Source organism: Rhinatrema bivittatum, chromosome 2, assembly GCF_901001135.1.
Source record: "Rhinatrema bivittatum chromosome 2, aRhiBiv1.1, whole genome shotgun sequence".
Classification (NCBI taxonomy): domain Eukaryota; kingdom Metazoa; phylum Chordata; class Amphibia; order Gymnophiona; family Rhinatrematidae; genus Rhinatrema; species Rhinatrema bivittatum.
The window spans coordinates 151,465,682-151,485,980 of NC_042616.1; the positions used below are offsets into that span (position 1 = coordinate 151,465,682).

A 20,299-nucleotide genomic window follows, 5' to 3' on the forward strand; every position below is an offset into this window, starting at 1 on the left:
GGACTAGTATGCCCCAGGTGCTGGAACAGTGGTTCCTCTGGCAGCAGTGGTGTAGTGGAGAAAACTGAGAGAATGAGTACAATGGAACATTCACAGAGTCCCAAATATGGAGAAGCCCCGAGATAGGGAGAGCTGGCCCTCAAGGAGTGAGTACCAAATCTCTGGAAGCAGGGAGACTCGTTGGCAAAGTACTCACACAGCGGTTCCACGTAGGAGATGGCACTGGTGCTGGAACAGAAGCAGGCCCTCGAGGAGCGAGTGCCTGGTTCCGGGGAGACAGCTCTGAGGAGTGGATGGTAGTAGTACTCACTGATGGTGTCTGTAGCAAATTCTTCCAAGTAGAAGAGGAGATAGATGCAGGCAGCGAGTCAGGGAACATGGGCCCTCGAGGAGCAAGTACCAGATACCTAATAGTGACCTGAAAGAAGCAAAAGAGGCCCCCAAGGAGCGGGGTACCCCATTAGCAGAAGAGTCCAATGGAAGTTGGAGGCAGAGTAGCTGGGTACGGAGTGTGAATCCCATCCATAAGAAAACCCCTTGCTAATTCAATGGCTAGCAATAAAGTGTAGGCTTAAATATCTGGGCAGCGTGATGTCATCACAGGGGGACGCCAATGAGGAACACGCCAATGAGGAAATAAGAATGAGGGCCGCGCGTCGCACGCCCTAAGGTACCTGTAGAACATGGTGGGAGGCAGCGCCCAAACCGGTCCGGGGACGCCGGAGAGGATGGCAGGCGGACGCCGTGGCAGCCAGGCATCCGTGAAGAGCAGGAGGAGCCACAGAAAAGGAAAGGTAGGCAGAGTGAAGCCGTCAGGAAGTGACGGTCGCAACACTCACAAGGTATGCCAGTATTACGAATACCTCCCACTGTTTCAAATATTCCTATTAATTCTCAAGTTGGGACACCAGAGATTATTAGGGATGTGAATCGGGCTTCTGACGATTGAAAATATCGTACGATATTTTCAATTGGACTTCTGACGATTGAAAATATCGTATGATATTTTCAAAATTGGCAGAAGTTGGGGGCTCCCCGAAACCGATAGGAAAACCCCACGAATTGTTCATGGGGGTTCTCTTATCATTTTGAGGAAGGGCGGGAAAAACGGCACACAAAAATAACCCCTAAACCCACCCCGACCCTTTAAAACTAATCCCTTAGCTTCCCCCACCCTCCTGACCCCCAAAAAACTTTTTACAGGTACCTGGTGGTCCATTGGGTGTCCTGGGAGCGATCTCCCAGGCCGTCGGCTGCCACTAATCAAAATGGTGCCGATGGCCCTTTGCCCTTACAATGTGACAGGGTATCCGTGCCATTGGCCGGTCCCTGTCACATGGAGGGAGCACTGGATGGCCAGCACCATCTTTAAAAATGACGCGGGCTATCCAGTGCTCCTACCATGTGACAGGGGCTGGCCAATGGCACGGATACCCTGTCACATGGCAAGGGCAAAGGCCATCGGCGCCATTTTTATTAGTGGCAGCCGATGGCCCGAGAGCGGGAGATCGCTCCCGGGACTCCCACTGGACCACCAGGAACCTGTAAAATGTTTTTGGGGGGGTCGGGAGGGTGGGGGAAGCTAAGGGATTAGTTTTAAAGGGTCGGGGTGGGTTTTTTGTTTATCGGCTCGGGCGCAGCCGATAAAAAAATATCCGATCGGGCCGGACAAAAAAAAAAACACAATGTGAATCAGAACCAGAATCAGAACCGATTCAGGTTCCGATTCACATCTCTAGAGATTATCACCAACAATATGTTATGGAGAACTACCTCTAAGCTGGAGAGCGCTCTTATACAAAATTGATGCAGAATTGACTAATATGGAAGGGTATCATCTCAAGCTCAGGAGAATTCACATGTTATCAAAGATCATAATGAGCAGCTGGTTACTATTAAGGAGAATTGTTCCTCTTTACAAGGTTCTAATGCAGCTTTAGAGATTCTGTAAATTTGCATCATAAGATTGAGAACATTGGAAATTATAATAGAAGAAAGAAATTAAGATTTTTGATTTTCTCTGGATATTCAATATCTACTGCAATGAATATGTTTAAAAAGTCCTATGTAGATTTTCTTAAGGTGTCTAAGGATTTAGAGGTGAATCTTAAGACACATGCGTGGGCACACATATCCTAGCTAACTTGTCTCCCTTTTACCCTATTAGCCCTGACCCTTAAAACCCCACTGACTAGCTTATTCTTTTTTGTTGCATGGCATACATGCTGTCCATAGCGGTAGGGGACCCTGTTGCGCGCTTGTGCGCATAAATATTTATGTGCTGATTTTATTTTACAGACTGGGCTCACCCATGCCCAGCCCAGATCCTGCCCACGCCCCACCCCTTTTTTGTTTTTTACGATTTGTGTGCCTAGTGGGAGATACGCACGTACCCTTGCAAGTTTTAAAATCAGTGCGGCATGCACCACGTGGACTCACATACATATCTCCTGGTTTCGGCACACATAGCAGTTTTAAAATTAACCAGATAATTCCTAGTATTAACAAAATGTATTATTTACCTGCTCCTAATCCGTCAACATCTAATTCTGATGTAAATATTGCACCAACTTCCATTGATTTATCACAATTTTTGGAACCATCTGATTCAGCAGTACAAAATAGTGCTACTCTTTTGGTAGAATATAAGCAATGGATATTTGCATCTTTTCTTTTTTCAAATTCGTCATGTTCAATTTTGAGCTCATAAAGTCTCATTGTTCCCTTGTTCCCTGATGTGGTAAAAGAGATCGAGCAGCATAGAAAAAAATTTTGGTCAAAAAAAGAGAGAGTCCTAGGTTTAGTTTCCAAGTACATTTTCCTTGTAAATGTACTGTTAATTTGCAACAAGTTAGATATATGTTTTATTACCCATAACAATTGGTAAATGTTCTTCTTGATAAAGTTACAACAGCTGGAGTATTTCTCCTAGCATATGGCCAATTTTATTAGGCATGATTTTCTTTCTTTTTTCACTTAATGTCTTTACATTTTTAATGTGTTCTGTATTTAGTATTTCTTATTCATGTGGAATGTTGATTGTTAATTTGAAAATGGATAAGTAAAAAATGGAAAAAAATAAAAAAATAAAATAAAATTAGCTACTACTGCAGGTTAAGACACAGACTTCAACTGGGCTACTAATGATGCCTGAATTAAAAGCCCAGTGTACTAAAAAGCATAAGTCATGAGAACAATGAGCATGAAAATAAGGATTTTGTGTTTGTTGATATACACATGCTGGGCAAAGCAGTGCCTAAGGTCACTCCTGTCCGGCTACTTCCCTTTTGCAGATATCAGAAGAGATAGACAGGGGAGGGGAACGAGAAAGAGGTTCTGGAGAGGGTGAATCAGGACATTAAATTTCCTTGTTGACATCAGTCAGGGAGTAGTGAACCCAAGGGAGACAGTTTGGTCTATCAGAGTTTCTTGTTTGAATCAGAAAGAGAAATGGCTTCTTTGTCCAACATTCAGTCAGAAAAAAAGCACAAAGTTGCACTGCTCTAAGGGCCTCAGTTACCAATATCACATTAAGGGGCATGAGAGAGAGAGAGAGAGAGAGAGAGAGAGAGAGAGAGAGAGAGAGAGAGAGAGAGAGAGAGAGACTTGCTATAATGTCTACTCCCTAGACAGGTATTTGTATCCCTATGGGAGGCCCACCTAGTAACTCGAGGTGGGGATTAGGTATGAGCGTAGGGGGTTGGGGCCACTTTCACATTCAACATGAGACGTACGAACAGAACAGTGGTCTCTTGTGAAGATTTGATGGCCTTCGGAGTAAGGAAGCTCACTCATAGATGAGATTTGGGCAATGTTCTTATGGCCTGGATTGGCCACTGTTGGAAACAGGATGCTGGGCTTGATGGACCCTTGGGTCATAGAAACATAGAAACGACGGCAGAAGAAGACCAAACGGCCCATCCAGTCTGCCCAGCAAGCCTCACACATTTTTTCTCTCATACTTATCTGTTTCTCTTAGCTCTTGGTTCTATTTCCCTTCCACCCCCACCTATAATGTAGAGAGCAGTGATGGAGCTGCATCCAAGTGAAATATCTAGCTTGATTAGTTAGGGGTAGTAGCCGCCGCAATAAGCAAGCTGCACCCATGCTTATTTGTTTTACCCAGACTATGTTATACAGCCCTTATTGGTTGTTTTTCTTCTCCCCTGCTGTTGAAGCAGGGAGCTATGCTGGATATGCGTGAAGTATCAGTTTTCTTTTTTTCTCCCCTGCCGTTGAAGCAGGGAGCTATGCTGGATATGCGTGAAGTATCAGTCTTCTCCCATGCTGTTGAAGCAGAGAGCCATGCTGGATATGGATCGAAAGTGAAGTATCAGGCACATTTGGTTTGGGGTAGTAACCGCCGTAACAAGCCAGCTACTCCCCGCTTTGTGAGTGTGAACCCTCTTTTCTTCTCCCCTGCCGTTGAAACAGAGAGCTCTGCTGGATGTGTGAAGTATCAGTTTTTCTTCTCCCCTGCCGTTGAAGCAGAGAACTATGCTGTATATGCATTGAAAGTGAAGTATCAGGCTTATTTGATTTGGGGTAGTAACCGCCGTAACAAGCCAGCTACTCCCCTCTTTGTGAGTGTGAATCCTTTTTTCCACATTTCCTCTTGCTGTTGAGGCTTAGAGCGATGTTGGAGTCACAGTAAGCATGTGTATGTTTATTTAATAAGGGTATTGTCTCCAGGCAGTAGCCATCATTCTGGCGAGTCACCCACTCTTCATTGGCGGCCTCTTGACTTTATGGATCCACAGTGTTTATCCCACGCCCCTTTGAAGTCCTTCACAGTTCTGGTCTTCACCACATCCTCCGGAAGGGCATTCCAGGCATCCACCACCCTCTCCGTGAAGAAATACTTCCTGACATTGGTTCTGAATCTTCCTCCCTGGAGCTTCAAATCGTGACCCCTGGTTCTGCTGATTTTTTTCCTACGAAAAGGTTTGTCGTTGTCTTTGGATCATTAACACCTTTCAAGTATCTGAAAGTCTGTATCATATTTAGATTCTTCAATCTCTCCTCGTACGTCATCCGATGAAGATCCTCCACCTTCCTGGTCGCCCTTCTCTGTACCGCCTCCATCTTGTCTTTGTCTTTTTGAAGATACGGTCTCCAGAACTGAACACAGTACTCCAGGTGAGGCCTCACCAAGGACCTGTACAAGGGAATAATCACTTCCCTTTTCTTACTCGATATTCCTCTCTCTATGCAGCCCAGCATTCTTCTGGCTTTAGCTATCGCCTTGTCACATTGTTTCGCCGACTTCAGATCATTAGACACTATCACCCCAAGGTCCCTCTCCTGCTCCGTGCACATCAGCCTTTCCCCCCCCCCCCATCGAATACAGTTCATTCAGATTTCCACTCCCCATATGCATGACTTTGCACTTCTTGGCATTGAATCTCAGCTGCCATATCTTCGACCACTCTTCCAGTTTCCTTAGATCTCGTCTCATTCTCTCCACTCCTTCCGGCGTGTCCACTCTGTTGCAGATCTTAGTGTCATCCGCAAAAAGACAAACCTTACCTTCTATCCCGTCCGCAATGTCGCTCACAAAGATATTGAACAGGACCGGTCCCAACACCGATCCTTGCGGTACACCACTTAAAACCGCTCTCTCTTCAGAGAAGGTTCCATTTACCATCACACATTGTCTTCTGTCCGTCAACCAATTTGCAATCCAGGTCACCACCTCGGCACTCACTCCTAAGCTTCTCGTTTTATTCACCAGTCTCCTGTGCGGAACCGTATCAAAAGCTTTGCTGAAATCCAAGTATATGATATCGAGTGCTCTTCCTTGATCCAATTCCTTGGTTACCCAGTCAAAAAAGTCAATCAGATTTGTCTGACAGGATCTTCCTCTGGGGAATCCATGCTGCCTCTGGTCCATCAATTCTCCCGACTGTAGATAGTTCACTATTCTCTCTTTCAACAGTGACTCCATTGACCCAGTATGGCATTTTCTTATGTTCTAAACTAGCTTGATGGACACTCTACCTGGGCAACAACAAGCTAGGTTGAGAGAACATTGCCCAAATCTCAACTTGGAGTGAGTTTACTCACTCCGGCCAGCAAAGCTTCACAAGAGACCACTGTACTGTTCGTACGTCTCATGTTGAATGTGAAAGTGGCCCCAACCCCCTACACTCATACCTAATCCCCACCTCGAGTTACTAGGTGGGCCTCCCATAGGGATACAAATACCTGTCTAGGGAGTAGACATTATAGCAAGGCTCTCTCTCTCTTTCTCTCTCTCTCTCACATATACTGAAACAGGCTGTTCGTGCAGTGCAATGATTCTTTGGTTGTTTTATCGTGCACCGCGAAGATGTATTCGCGATTTGCGCAAATCGCGAAAACATCGCAGCACACGAAGTTTCCCCGCTGCACGAAAAAAGCCTCATTTGCATGGGAAACGCCCCTTAATGCGTTACCAATGCGATATTGGAAAATGAGGCCCATAGCCGGCTAAGCAAGTTAGCTGGATAAGACTTAATCAACTAACTTATACAGGATATTCAGCAGCACGGCTATGCTGTTGAATATCCCAGTGTTTGCTGATACTTAGCCAGATAAGTTTGATCTGGCTAAATTTATACCTGCTATGGAGCAGGTCTAGCTTATCCGGTTAACTTAACTGGATAAGTATGAATACCGCTACTTATCTGGCTAACTTTGCCCACTGACTATCAAGCTAACTACTTAGCTGAATAAGGCAGAACGTAGAAAATCCAGCAGTAATGGGGGGGGGCAAAGCGGGGGGCAGGCCTGTGAAAGCTGGCAGCAATTGCACCACTGCGGTGTGATCGCTGCCGGCTTTCGCAAACCAATAGCACCACCGTGAAAGGTGGTGCTATTGCCCGCGTTACTGATGGCGATAAGGCTCCTTACCTTTTCGCCGTCAGCGATGTCTTCATGGGGTCCGCCCCGGAGCCACCCCGACTCCTCCCCTTCCGGTGCGGACGCCGCCCAGAACCCACCCCAATTTAGATATCGCACGTGAAAAGTCCCTTTCTGCGTGCAATGTCATTGGAAAATGACCCCCTAAGTGACTTATCTGGCAAAGTGGCAACTGCTGAATGTAGCCAGGTATTCAGCAGCTTCCAGTTAATCAGATATGTCCTACTTGTCTGGTTAAGTAGTGTTCAGGATTTCATCATTGTCATGGCTCTGGCATTGCGCTTTGTGAATGCCACAGTATTTTCCCTGGAGGTAAAATACCGCTGGGAAAATTTCATGGCAGTAAAGGGCCCACAATAAATGTTCAATGGTGGCCCCAGGACTGTAGAGTCCTCATGGCTTAAAGAAGCTGAAGCTGCTCGGCCTCACCCGAAAAGATAAGAAAAAAAACCTGGGGTCTTCCTAGAACCCCCTGTCCCAGCCCCCTGCCCCTCTTGGAGGCAGCCGTAGTAATAGACAAAAGTAAAACATTTTTTTAAAGATCCCTGGCCAGCCCCATTCCCAACCCCCCAACCTATCTCCAACAGGTACAAATTCTGACCCCTGGAAGCTGAAACTCTCACTTCCCCGCACCCTCAGACTGCCCCCTCAGATCTTATAATTCTAGCCAGCGTGCTGTAGTAGGGATCCAGAGCGCTTCCTAGGCTCCAGGATCAGTAGCAGCCATTTTTCAAAATGGCACTATTTTCCTCTATCACATGATAGGGACAAAGACTGGGCCTGGCCAGCTGGCATCATTTTGAAAAGTGGCTCCCAGTGGGCCCAGAGCCTAGGTGACTCTCTGGGCTTCCACTACTCTACCAGGCTAAAATTGTAAGTTCTGAAGGGGCTGGGAGGGCAGGGATCTTGGCCTCCAGGGGTCTGAAATTATACTTGAGGGGGTTGGGGGGTTGAGGGGTTGAGGGGGTTGGGGCGGGGCCAGACTAGGATCTTTAAAAAAATGTTTACTTATTTTTCTTACTAAATCTGTCTCTGGTGGGACTGGGGGTGGTGGGATAGGGGAGTCTATGGAACCTCTGGATTTTTTTCTTAACTTTTGAGGAGGGGCTACTCAAGACCAAGTGGCCCCTTTAAGCCTAGGTCCCAGGGGCTTTGGGACATATATTAGCATCCTGATGCTGCCATGGGAAGCTATAACTCTTAAGTTATAACTAACTTCAAATACAATAACACAGGTTGCATTCCTTGCAATTAGTGAGACAAGCCTATTTATTTGATTTGAATTGATTAGGCTATTAATAAGCCAATTAGCTTGCATTTGCATATGCATGCTAATTTGCTTATTGAAATATGTTTGTGCTGGCAGCAGAACAACCCTCGATATTTTAAATACCTCATGTTATCCCTGCATTAGGCCATTTACTGTGTTAAATAGCAGAGATGTGAATCGTGTGATCGATCGTCTTAACGATCGATTTCGACTGGGGGGGGAGGGAATCGGATCGTCGCAGTTTTGTTTTTTTAAATATCGTGTAAATCGTAAATCAGGGGAGGGCGGGAAAACCGGCACACTAAAACAACCCTAAAACCCACCCCGACCCTTTAAAATAAATCCCCCACCCTCCCGAACCCCACCAAAATGTCTTAAATTACCTGGGGTCCAATGGGGGGGGGTCCCGGTGTGATCTTCCACTCTCGGGCACACTAAAACAACCCTAAAACCCACCCCGACCCTTTAAAATAAACCCCCCACCCTCCCAAACCCCCCCAAAATGTCTTAAATTACCTGGGGTCCAGTGGGGGGGTCCCGGTGTGATGTTCCACTCTCGGGCCATGGGTGCATTTGATAGAAATGGCGCCGGCGCTACCTTTGCCCTGTCATATGACAGGGCAAAGGTAGCGCCGGCGCCATTTTGGTTCCTGTCCCCCAACGTCGCGAGCGTAGGAGATCGCTCCCAGACCCCCCGCTGGACCCCCAGGGACTTTTGGCCAGCTTGTGGGGGCCTCCTGACCCCCACAAGACTTGCCGTAATGCAAAATGGCCATACGGCCGGCGCCATTTTGCAATACTCGTTGCAAAATGGCGCCGCCTGTATGGCCATATTGCCCTACTGCAAAATGGCGCCGGCCATATGGCCGTATGGCCGGCGCCATTTTGCATTACGGCAACACGATTCGAGTGCAGGAGGTCGTTCCTGGACCCCCGCTGGACTTTTGGCAAGTCTTGTGGGGGTCAGGAGGCCCCCCCAAGCTGGCCAAAAGTCCCTGGGGGTCCAGCGGGAGTCTGGGAGCGATGTCCTATGCTCGCAACGTCGGGGGACAGGAACCAAAATGGCGCCGGCGCCATTTCTATCAAATGCTACAATAGTAGAAACAATTACACATATAAATCACCTACAAATGCTGAGTGTAGTTCTGGTCACTGCATCTCAAAAAGATATAATTGCTTTGGAAAAGGTACAGTGAAGGGAAACCAAAATAGTAAAGGGGATGGAATTGCACTCCTATGAGGAAAGGCTAAAGAGGTTGGGTCTGTTCAGATTGGAGAAGAGACATCTGAGGAAGGATATGATAGAGTTCTATAAAATCATGAGTTGAATAGAATGGGTAAATGTAAATCAGTTATTTACTCTTTCAAAATATATAATTACTAGGGTGTACTCCATGAAGTTAGTAGGTAGCACATTCAAAACAAACCAGAGAAAATTATTTTTCACTCCACATACAGTTAAGCTCTGTAATTCATTACCGGAGGATGTGGTTAAGGTAGTTAGCATACCTGGGTTTAAAAAAGTTTTGGATAAATTCCTGGACAAGAAGTCAATAAACTGTTATTAAACAAGTAGACTTAAGAAATAGGTGAGACCTTATTTTGAAGGGGGTTATTTTCTCTTAATTGCTTTGTTCTTTTTATTTTTGAAAAAGGGATATTTTGATTACTTTTTTGTTGTTGGGTATTATTACTCTTAGGCTTAAGAAGTAGAAGTAAAAGGGAAATGTTTCCTGTGCTATATTTTTTTTTTTGTTTGAAGCCTTGGGAGTTGAAAGGAGTTGAAAGGAGTTCATTACCTGTGTTAATTATATCAGGGTTTCTATTCTGTATGTAGGTTGGCCTAGCAATGAAAGATCTGCAATTTTTGGAGGAGCTGAACTACAAACAGGCAATTTTTCTGGATTGATTTCAACTGCTGAGACCTTAATTTTGAAGGGAATATTTTTTCGTAAAATGTTATTTTTTAAATATTTTTAAAAAATGGATATTTTATATTGATTTTTTGTTATTGGATAGTATTACTGCTAAGATTTGAGAAGGAACAGTAGAGTTCCTTCCCACCCACCCCTACACCCATTCTAACTTTATAGACTAACCTACTAATTAGAGGGTTGAACTACACAGAATAAGTTGACATTGGTTGGCAGAGAAACACAAGAAAGTAATTTAGATACATTTAGTTATTTGTGAAATCAGAACACTTAAGTAAAGTTCAGGGGGCTTAATAAGAGCTTAATTAGTAATACCATAGTAAATACTAGAGATGTGAATCGTGTGATCGATCATCTTAACGATCGATTTCGGCTGGGGGGGGGGGAGGGAATCGGATCGTCGCGGTTTTGTTTTTGTAAATATCGTGTAAATCGTAAATCGGGGGAGGGCGGGAAAACCGGCACACTAAAACATCCCTAAAACCCACCCCGACCCTTTAAAATAAATCCCTCACCCTCCCAAACCCCCCCAAAATGCCTTAAATTACCTGGGGTCCAGAGCGGGGGTCCCGGTGTGATCTTTTACTCTCGGGCCTGCAGTGCGTTGTAGAAATGGCACCGGCACTACCTTTGCCCTGTCATATGACAGGTCAAAGGTAGCACCGGCGCCATTTTGTTTTTTGTCCCCCGACGTCAGGAGCGTAGGAGGTCGTTCCCGGACCCCCGCTGGACCCCCAGGGACTTTTGGCCAGCTTGGGGGGCCCTCCTGACCCCCACAATACTTGCCAAAAGTCCAGCGGGTGTCCGGAACGACCTCCTGCAGTCAAATCGTGTTGCCGTACGGCCGGCGCCATTTTGCACAAAGTCTTGTGGGGGTCAGGAGGCCCCCCCAAGCTGGCCAAAAGTCCCTGTGGGTCCAGCGGGGGTCCAGGAGCGATCTCCTATGCTCCTGACGTCGTTTTGCCATTTTGTACGGCAAAACGATTCGAGTGCAGGAGGTCACTCCCGGACCCCCGCTGGACTTTTGGTAAGTCTTGTGGGGGTCAGGAGGCCCCCCCAAGCTGGCCAAAAGTCCCTGGGGGTCCAGCGGGGGTCCGGGAGCGATCTCCTAAGCTCCTGACGTCGAGGGACAAAAAACAAAATGGCGCCGGCGCTACCTTTGTCCTGTTGGGCAAAGGTAGCGCCGGCGCCATTTCTACAATGCACCGCAGGCCCAAGAGTAAAAGATCACACCGGGACCCCCGCTCTGGACCCCAGGTAATTTAAGGCATTTTGGGGGGGTTCGGGAGGGTGGGGGATTTATTTTAAAGGGTCGGGGTGGGTTTTAGGGTTGTTTTAGTGTGCCGGTTTTTCCGCCCTCCCCCTTCCCCCGATTTACGATTTTTGACGATAAATCAGGGGAATTCCTATTGTATCGCGCTTCTAACGATTTTTGACGATTTAAAATATATCGGACGATATTTTAAATCGTGAAAAAATGATTCACATCCCTAGTAAATACTTCAGATAGTTTATTTTTTAGTTAGCCTGATCTCTAATAGCTAAGGCACCAGGATTCTTTATACAGGGTGGCCCATGGAAAAGTATCCTGCCTCCAATGCACTGATATTGGAGGTGGGCTACTTTTCCATGGGCCACCCTGTAGAATTCACATTTACTAGATACAAAAACATAAATGGTAACTTTAAAATGAGTGTGTGTGCCCACATGAGCGCATATGTAGGCACAAACATACATATTCTGGACGTTCACGCAAGTGCTTGTGTACTATTTAAAATAAGCCTAGTGTGCGCATGTGTGCTTCTAATTTTAAGTGATTACACAAGGAAACATTCCTTAGGACTTGTCGGCTTTTTCACAGGCAAGTGAGCACCTTTTAAAACATGTGCAAGTGAAAGAAATAACCAGTTTGACCAATTAGTCTACCGGTTTGTCCAGTCTATCTCTAGGTCATAAAGACCCCTCTGGTTCCTCAGGCTACACTCCCCCAGTTTATCCAGACCCCTCACCCAGTCACTTTTTGGCTATAAAGTGTTTATTCTGACTTACACTTGAAAAAGAGCAGAAGTCAATATGTGCAGGTAACAGTCTGACATGTGCTGCATTCGCTGCATTTAAAATTGGGATTTATGCACATAAATACTGGCCGCACAGTGAGACATCCCAGCCCCACCTCAAATTGCCCCTTGTTTTTGAGCATTCTGTTGCTCCCGTATGTGCACATATAGGTGTAAAACACCATTTTTTAAAATAAGAATTGCTTGCTTTGTTTAGGGAATGCATTAAGGAAATCTGAATAAGTCCCAGCATACAATGGGGTAAAACCAGAACTGGATCAACTTTTTCCATGAAAATATGGAGCCAGTTGGCAACCCTACCTCTAATAGACCTACTATTTCTTACAGTTTTGGTTTGGGTTAATTTTTGCATTTATTTGACTAAGGTTACTGAAAGGTATGGTTATACACAATTTTCAAAAACCTTTTTTAAATTTACAAAATATAGGGTGCATTTTAAAAGAGTTGCTTGCACTGAAAGGCCCATATATGCATAGATGTTGCCAACAAGGGTGTTTCAGCTTTCTGGACCATGGGATGATGTTTCAAGGACTGCTGAGCAGAGATGGGGATCCACTTGTTGAAGAAGGGACACAGCAGCTTCCAACGCAAATTGCCAAACCTGCTGAGAAGGGCTTTAAACTAGAATCATCGGAAACTTAAATCTCTAAACATGTATACCCTATGATAGATCACTAATATACCACTCAGTGAAACTTGTTAATCATCAGTTGAAAGCCCGGTCCCAATACAAACATCAACAATCATAACAGGGACACTCTTTCTTATTCACCCCACGAATTCCATCTTCAAAAGAACGCCATGAGTTGCCATGCTGTTTGAAAAATTTTAGCCCTTGAAGAAGGACTGAACACAAGTCCGAAACATTGTGCAATGTCGGGCACTATCCAGCGGTATGATGAATGAACATATCGCTGTCAACATTTTGGGCGTCTAAGCTGGCGAATTGATTTTGATTCAAGTTCATAAGACAACAAGAATTTTCGCAACAGCGACACACAGATAAGTCTATATAACAGCTGAAGTTTGAACAGTTGTAATTTTAAGATAAGCACAAGTAGCTGTGAGCACGCATAACAAAAAAAGAAAAAAATACATGCTTCGTGGTGGACCCATGATTAAACATAAGGCTGAGTAACACCGGTATAAATTTTACCTTACTGTGATGCCTATTATGATGGTCTAATGACATTACGTCGAATTCGTGGGGTGAATAAGAAAGAGTGTCCCTGTTATGATTGTTGATACCCTATGATAGAGACATTTAACTATCTCCAAGGTTTCTATGCACAGGAGGGGAGCTTTTTTCAAAGGAAAACAAAACTCTAGAATGAGGGGTCATGGAATGAGAGTGAAGGGGGTAGACTTAGATGGAGTCTTAGGAAGTATTTCTTTGTAGAGAGGGAGTGGATGAATGGAAGGGCCTCCCAGTGTGGAGGAGATGGAGACAAAGGCAATATTTGAATTCAAGAAAGCATGGAATAAACAGAAGGGATCTCTGAGGTAGTGATGGGAATTGCAAAGTTAATTATTTGGGTGGATGGGCAGATTAGACCGGCCATATGGTCTTTTTCTGCTATCACCTTTCTATATTTCTAAAGTAGAGTCACGAGAGCATTTGGACCCACCTTAGCATCCCAATGCTCCCAGGGAAAGTTACATACTACTCCTGAATGTAGCTAGTTTTCATTAAAATAATGCAGCTTGCAGGTTTTCAGACAAGCTGCCTTATTTTATTTTCATCAAGTCACCTAGTAATGAGCTGCTTTGTATGCATTAGTATAAACGAGCATTTCCATCATTATTATGTAAGTAATGCTGAATGTGCCACAGCAATCCTGGCATTGACAACAGGGGCCCTGAGGTCAGTACCAGATAGTTGGGAGGACTTCTGGGGGAAGGTGCCTGCCTGGGTGGGGTATTTCAGGGGAGAGAAGGTGCATGTTAATTAAATCATAGTGTGGAGGGAAGGGGGAGGCCTGGAGGCCCAGGCCTTATGGTGATATTATTTTTGCAGTTAAAATACATTTCTTGGTATTGGGTGAAGGTTCTTTGCCAGCAGGGATAGTGACTTGTATTAGGGGCTGGGCATCAGGCCAAGAAGCCCACAAATAATTGTTGTTGTTTGTTTTTTTTAAGGTGCATTACTTATTTGAATACCTCTGAAGATATCTGGGTAAGTCAGGTTTAAGTTATCCAGCTATATGTAGTCGAATAACTAATCAAGTATATTCACTTCTTCCACTTTAGCCGGATAACTTGTCCAGTACCCAGCCTACTGACTATGGACCTCATAGAGTTTAACCTACTGGCATAAAAGGAGAAACTTGCAGTGAAACTTTCTTTCAGTCCTTTTGCTTAATGTTTATTCTATGCCCATTCTTCTGCCTGCTTTTTATATTCTTGGTTCTCTGGTGCAGAAACCCAGGGAGGCACAATTTTTTGCCATAGATGTAGTAAATATTCTATTCTACTCATAGGCTTAAGGCCTAGCTTCTTTTGGGAAGAGTCCCTTGGAGAAGTTATAGGGATCCCATGAAAGAGATCAGTTTGCCTTGGAAGACTCGTGTATCTCAGCCTCAGAACTGAGTAAGTGACTGAGTTTCTCAGTTGAACTGTACAGGATTATTAGAAATTGATTCTCTGCAGAGGAATTTATTCTGCTTTTATATTTTATTTTGCTATTGGCTATATGAAGTTCATGGATGCTTGTGGAACTACTTGGATACCCCCATTTTGTGTTTATTGAATCATTTTCCCAATGTTTGTATTCAAACCACAGAGGGAAAGGGTTTCCCTGACCAGTAAGAAGGATCACTGAGATATACCTCTGCAGCCTGGTCCACTATACTATCTCCTTGACTGCTTTTTGAACATACAAACCAGTGCAAGGATGTAAACCCCTTAGCACCTTGTTTTTATGTTTTGTATCCCTAACGGGCCTTACCCGCTTATGTACCCTGAACAGCAATGTCTATATTTAGTAGTGGTTGCTTACAATCTAGAGTAAGTGCTACTGAAATCAATTATACCCAGTGATTTGCTTCAGCAAATCCCTGCAGCAGCGCTTCTAACTGCTAGCAGTTAAAACACATTGTCAATATAGTTCTCCTTTATCTGGTACCAATACAGGGTTACAAGCAGATGAGATGAATGGGGTGCAGGAAAAAAATGGAAGCAATGAGAAAAAAGAAAAAAGGACTACAGTGAAGATCAATATCACTAGCAACATGAAAAAGCGAAAATAGAGATCTGTGACATTAATGAGTTCAGTTATTTCTATTTTATTACCACTGTTTAGCATCATTTCCCTGGAATATACTGCTCCATCTTTAGAATAGGCTGGGGGTCTGTGAATTGAAGGTTTACACTACCATAATTCCCTCTTGGAGGGCAGGGTAAGAATACCATGGAAAACTTTTGCAGTTATACATTATCCACACTTGAACTGATTCTACTGAAATAGCATCAGAGATGTGCACAGAATGTTCTCTCCTGTAAAATTGGGTGTTTTGGAATGCATTAAAGGATTGTGATAATGTCAAAACAATGAAATCTTTTGATACAATATCACTGTTGAGAAGCAGGAGGATAAGCCTGATCTAAATCAGCTGGTGTTCAATTTGACATTCTGGGAGGAATTTGGATTATCTGTCTCTTCAAAGATTATGACTTTTTATTTTACGTATTTACCTTTTTTCAGTTTTAAATAATACACTAAACATATCCTTGATAGGAAATAGTGAATGTGCACATAGAAAGAAAAATCTAATACAGAAAAAAAAAATTTAAGGAAGAAAAACAAGCAAATCCATGCATATTTCACATCAGTCCATAATGTGAGGAGCCAAGAACTGAAAATCCAGGATTCAGGTTTTGAACAAACAGGAACTTTCTCCAACCCCCCAAGAAACAAAATCATAATTCTAGTTCCATAACTCCAGAGTACAGAGACCTATGCAAAGACCAACACCACCTCTCAGCATTAATAGGAAGTTACAAAGAAGATGAAACTGGAGTAATGGTGGCTCCTATTACAGTCATAGAATCAAGTAAAGCTCTTGGTTGTATAGGTACATACAATATATTGCCATTCCCCTTATATTTCAACAGCTATTTACATGGAAACATACGGAGCAACTCTGCGCCTCAAGGGCAGAGCACCCTGCTGTAACAAAAACCCAGTTCCTCTCTTCTTGGGTAGTCTTAAATAAATCTGAAAGTACATACATTTTCAATCTGCAAAATGGCAAAGGCTTAAATCAGAAAATACAGTCAAAGGTTTTAAATTTGTGGTCCTGCTCAAAAACAAAAGGCAGGTGGTGTAAGAGAACTCACTCACAGAACTCTACAGGAACCCTAAGAGATATTAACTATTGAGAGAAAGGTATTCTCCTTGGAATTCCTCATTCTCTGTTAGGGGACGGCAGAGGAAAATTGTTCCATTTTCCATTTGTTCATTTGTTTCATAAGGTGCCTTATGTTTATTAGCTTAGTTAATTTGTTTATCATTAAAATCTATGGGGGGAAGTATTGTAGCCTATCTGAGGCTCTGAAATAGGGTTTTCTTAATCTATAATAAAACTGATAGATAGACATCATCAAAAGGGTAAAGGCATAGAAACACATCAAGACTATGTCAACGTGATATCAAAATTGGAATGAATAGCCTTAGGCACCATAAAAGAGCAAAGGGATACCAGCAGGGCAGGAGTTCTCCAATGCACCATCAGAGGAGAAAAGCAGCAGCAAGATGGGAAAAACACACTAAGGGCCTGATTTTCAAAAGCATTTACATTCTTAAAATTGGATTTTACATGTGCAAATACCCTTTACCTGTATAGGTGGGTTTTTGAAAATTGCTACAATATAAGCCATTGAATTGTCCATAGGATTTACCCACTTAAGTGTACTTTACGTGAAGACAGAGGCTCAGGAACTAGGAGGAATCCGGGCAATGCTCGAAGACAGATCCTGCCGGAAGAGGGCTCCAGCCACCAAACTCAGACACCGGATATAAACAGATTTACTCCCAAGAAGGTCAGCTGAAGATGAGGTCTGGGGCGAGCGAGTTGAACCCGTAACTTAAGGACTGATGGTACTTCAGGATCAGGACTGGACAAGGACATCAGAAGCGAGACTTGGAACATCAGGGTTGGAATGTAGGATATAGGATATGAATGGACACCGGTATCTCGGGACATCAGGACACCTATGGCATCTGGACATCAGGGGACTTCTAGAGAGGAGGACCACAGGAATGACTGGAACGTGAGGGACGAAGACATCAGGAGGCTGAGAAGTCTGGACATCCGAAGACAAGGGGACATCAGGACATCCAGAGATAAGGAGACATCAGGACACCTGAAGACGAGAAGACATCTGGAGACACAGTGACATCGGGACATCTGAAGACAAGAGGATGGGATCCAACGAGAGACCAAAACATGGAATGAAGACAACGATGGAGGTTCAAGAACCATGGACGAAGACAAGAAGGACCAACGAAGAACAGAGGTAAGTTAGTGTAGCTGGGTTTAAAAAAGGTTTGGATAAGTTCTTGGAGGAGAAGTCCATTAACTGCTATTAATCAAGTTTACTTAGGGAATAGCCACTGCTATTAATTGCATCAGTAGCATGGGATCTTTTTAGTGTTTGGGTAATTGCCCGGTTCTTGTGGCCTGGTTTGGCCTCTGTTGGAATCAGGATGCTGGGCTTGATGGACCCGTGGTCTGGCCCAACATGGCAATTTCTTATGTTCTTATGTTTGAAGAAGTGAAGAAGGATCACAGAGAACTCCTGGAGTGAAGAACAGGAACTGAAGATCCAGGAGAGGTCCGACTCCATGACCAACTCCTTGCAAAGGTGAAGACTGACTGAAGACTGAGCCCTTTTGTAGGGCTGAAGAGGAAACACCTTGGAATGTCAACAGGAGGAGCCCAGGAGGACTGCCTACTGCTGGCCCTTTAAGTGAAGCAAGGAGGTGCAGCCACGTGCCTAGGAAGAGGCAGGACCTTGGAGAGTGATGGCGTGCTGAATGAAGAGGAAGAAGGCCACGACATGAGCGGCTCCCTGCCGTGAAGGAAGAGATTGACGGTGGCTCCCAGCCACATGAAGAGGAGCTCCAGAGTGGCCTCCAGGCTGAAGAAGAGGATCCGAATGATGGAGGCCTCCAGGCCGTGGAAGAGGACCTTCAGGGTGGTCTCTGGGCCACAGAAGAAAACGTCAGAGGCGGCCTCCAGGCTGCGAAGAACCTATGGAGTTGGGGACGGCTTCCGGGCCACAGAAGAGAAATGTTGGCAGCGGCCTAGCTGCAAAGATCCAGAGGAGGCGTCTCCCAGGCCAGAGGAAAGCAGCAGAGTCAGCGTTGGCCTCCAGGCCGCGAAGAGGAGCATCAAAGGCAGTCTCCTGGCCATGGAAAAGACGGTGCTGGTGGCGGCCTCCAGGCCGCAGGAGAAGGGAAAGTCGGCGGCAGACTCAGGGATAATAGCAGTGACTTCCAGTCCACCAAGGTGGACAGGGTGGTGCTCAGGCTGCGAAGAGAGATGTCGTTGGCCTCTGGGCCATAAGGAACAGCATCGGAAGGCTGCAGAGAGGTAAGTGAATGCTTGTGAGTCTATCCCACAAGCAGGATCGCAACATAGACCATCGCTTTCCCTTCGTTTGACCATACAAGGTCTTTTAGATATTCTATTGATTATCAATGCTAGATTTGCTGAATTGAGAGAGCAGCTTTTCACTATTTGGGGTCCAAATCTGGAACCAATTACAATTGGAACAATGTTTAGGAATTTTGAGAAAGCTCGTACAACTTTTTGTTTGTACAGACTTTTCATTTAAATATATAAGCATATAATGATGTTGAGGGTTTTGTTTCATGATTTTGTTTTCAGAATGGTAAACAATGATGGACCCTGAGGTACTGTCAAATGATATTTTGTTGTATCAAGTGATTTTTATTATTTGCTTTTGTTTTATGGTTATTTTTATTCTATTTATTGTCATTTGAGTTCCTGACATTTTGTTATGTATATTTTTATTCTTTTGATTTATGTTTTTACTGCGAATGTAATATTGTGAGTCACTTAGAGTCTGAGATAATGTGGCATATAACTGAATTAAAATAAATAAATAAAACGAATATATATATAATTGCCAATACAGTCCACATAGCCACCAAACTAAGGCCTTCCCAGATTTGCTTCCAGCTCAGCTTCCAAAGTAAGTTGCTTGTCAACATTTCTGCTGTAGGCCTCTCACTGCAAGGGGACCAAAATACCAATGTCTGCTGAGCTTCAGTGACCGCTAAGAGCATAATGCCACTCCTGCCAAGTTCCTGGCCCAGCACATCGGTTCCTTCCTGGATCTGAGCTGCCTCTGATATTTCCGGTAATGGAGAATTTACAAGGGAAATGACTACCTTGCTGGTCTTTGGTGACCCAGGAATCATAAGAGCAGCACTAATTGACCCAACAGGCAGAATTCCTTGCTGTTCGGTCACTCGCAGATTATGGCAAGTTAAATTGTTTAAATATAAATATTTTTAAAAAGTCTCTAATTGTGATAGATTACTGATCACCAGTGTATTAGATCTCCAAAATTAATCCTCAGGAAGAAAGTTCCTTGTTTTGTTGATTAATGAGCTTTTACACTTCTCTATGTATGGCACAAAACTGTCCTTGAAATAAAACTGTCCACTGCTAATGATAATGCCCAACTTGACTACATATCATTTTTCATTTTGATAAGTATTCAACCTACTGTGAGGACAAATTCATTCTGCTTATTATTACCCAAACAAAAGAAAAAAAAAAAAACAAGTCCATATATGGAATATGATTTTAAATTCTACTGCCTCTCACAGATGCTTCTTGAAGTGTTTTCATGAAAGAATCAACATAGCATCTGTCCAAAGACAAAGTGTGGAAAAATAGATGCCAAACATGAGCAAATTAAAAAACTCAGAAAGAAAATGAGGTAAGAGGTTTTATATAAAATGACCAGTTAAATGCTGTTCTTTTCTTATGACTGTCTTGCAAGATCATTTGTAGTCAAAATGAATTATCATTATTAGAGAAATAAAAGCTGCTATATTCAGAAATAACTTTAAAGAT

General features: G+C 44.0%; 1 protein-coding gene across 1 annotated transcript in view; it reads right to left on the reverse strand.

Annotated features, from left to right (window-relative positions):
• Nucleotides 1-20,299, reverse strand: part of MALRD1 (MAM and LDL receptor class A domain containing 1) — a 954,719-nt gene that overhangs the window by 822,898 nt on the left and 111,522 nt on the right. The window lies entirely within an intron of this gene.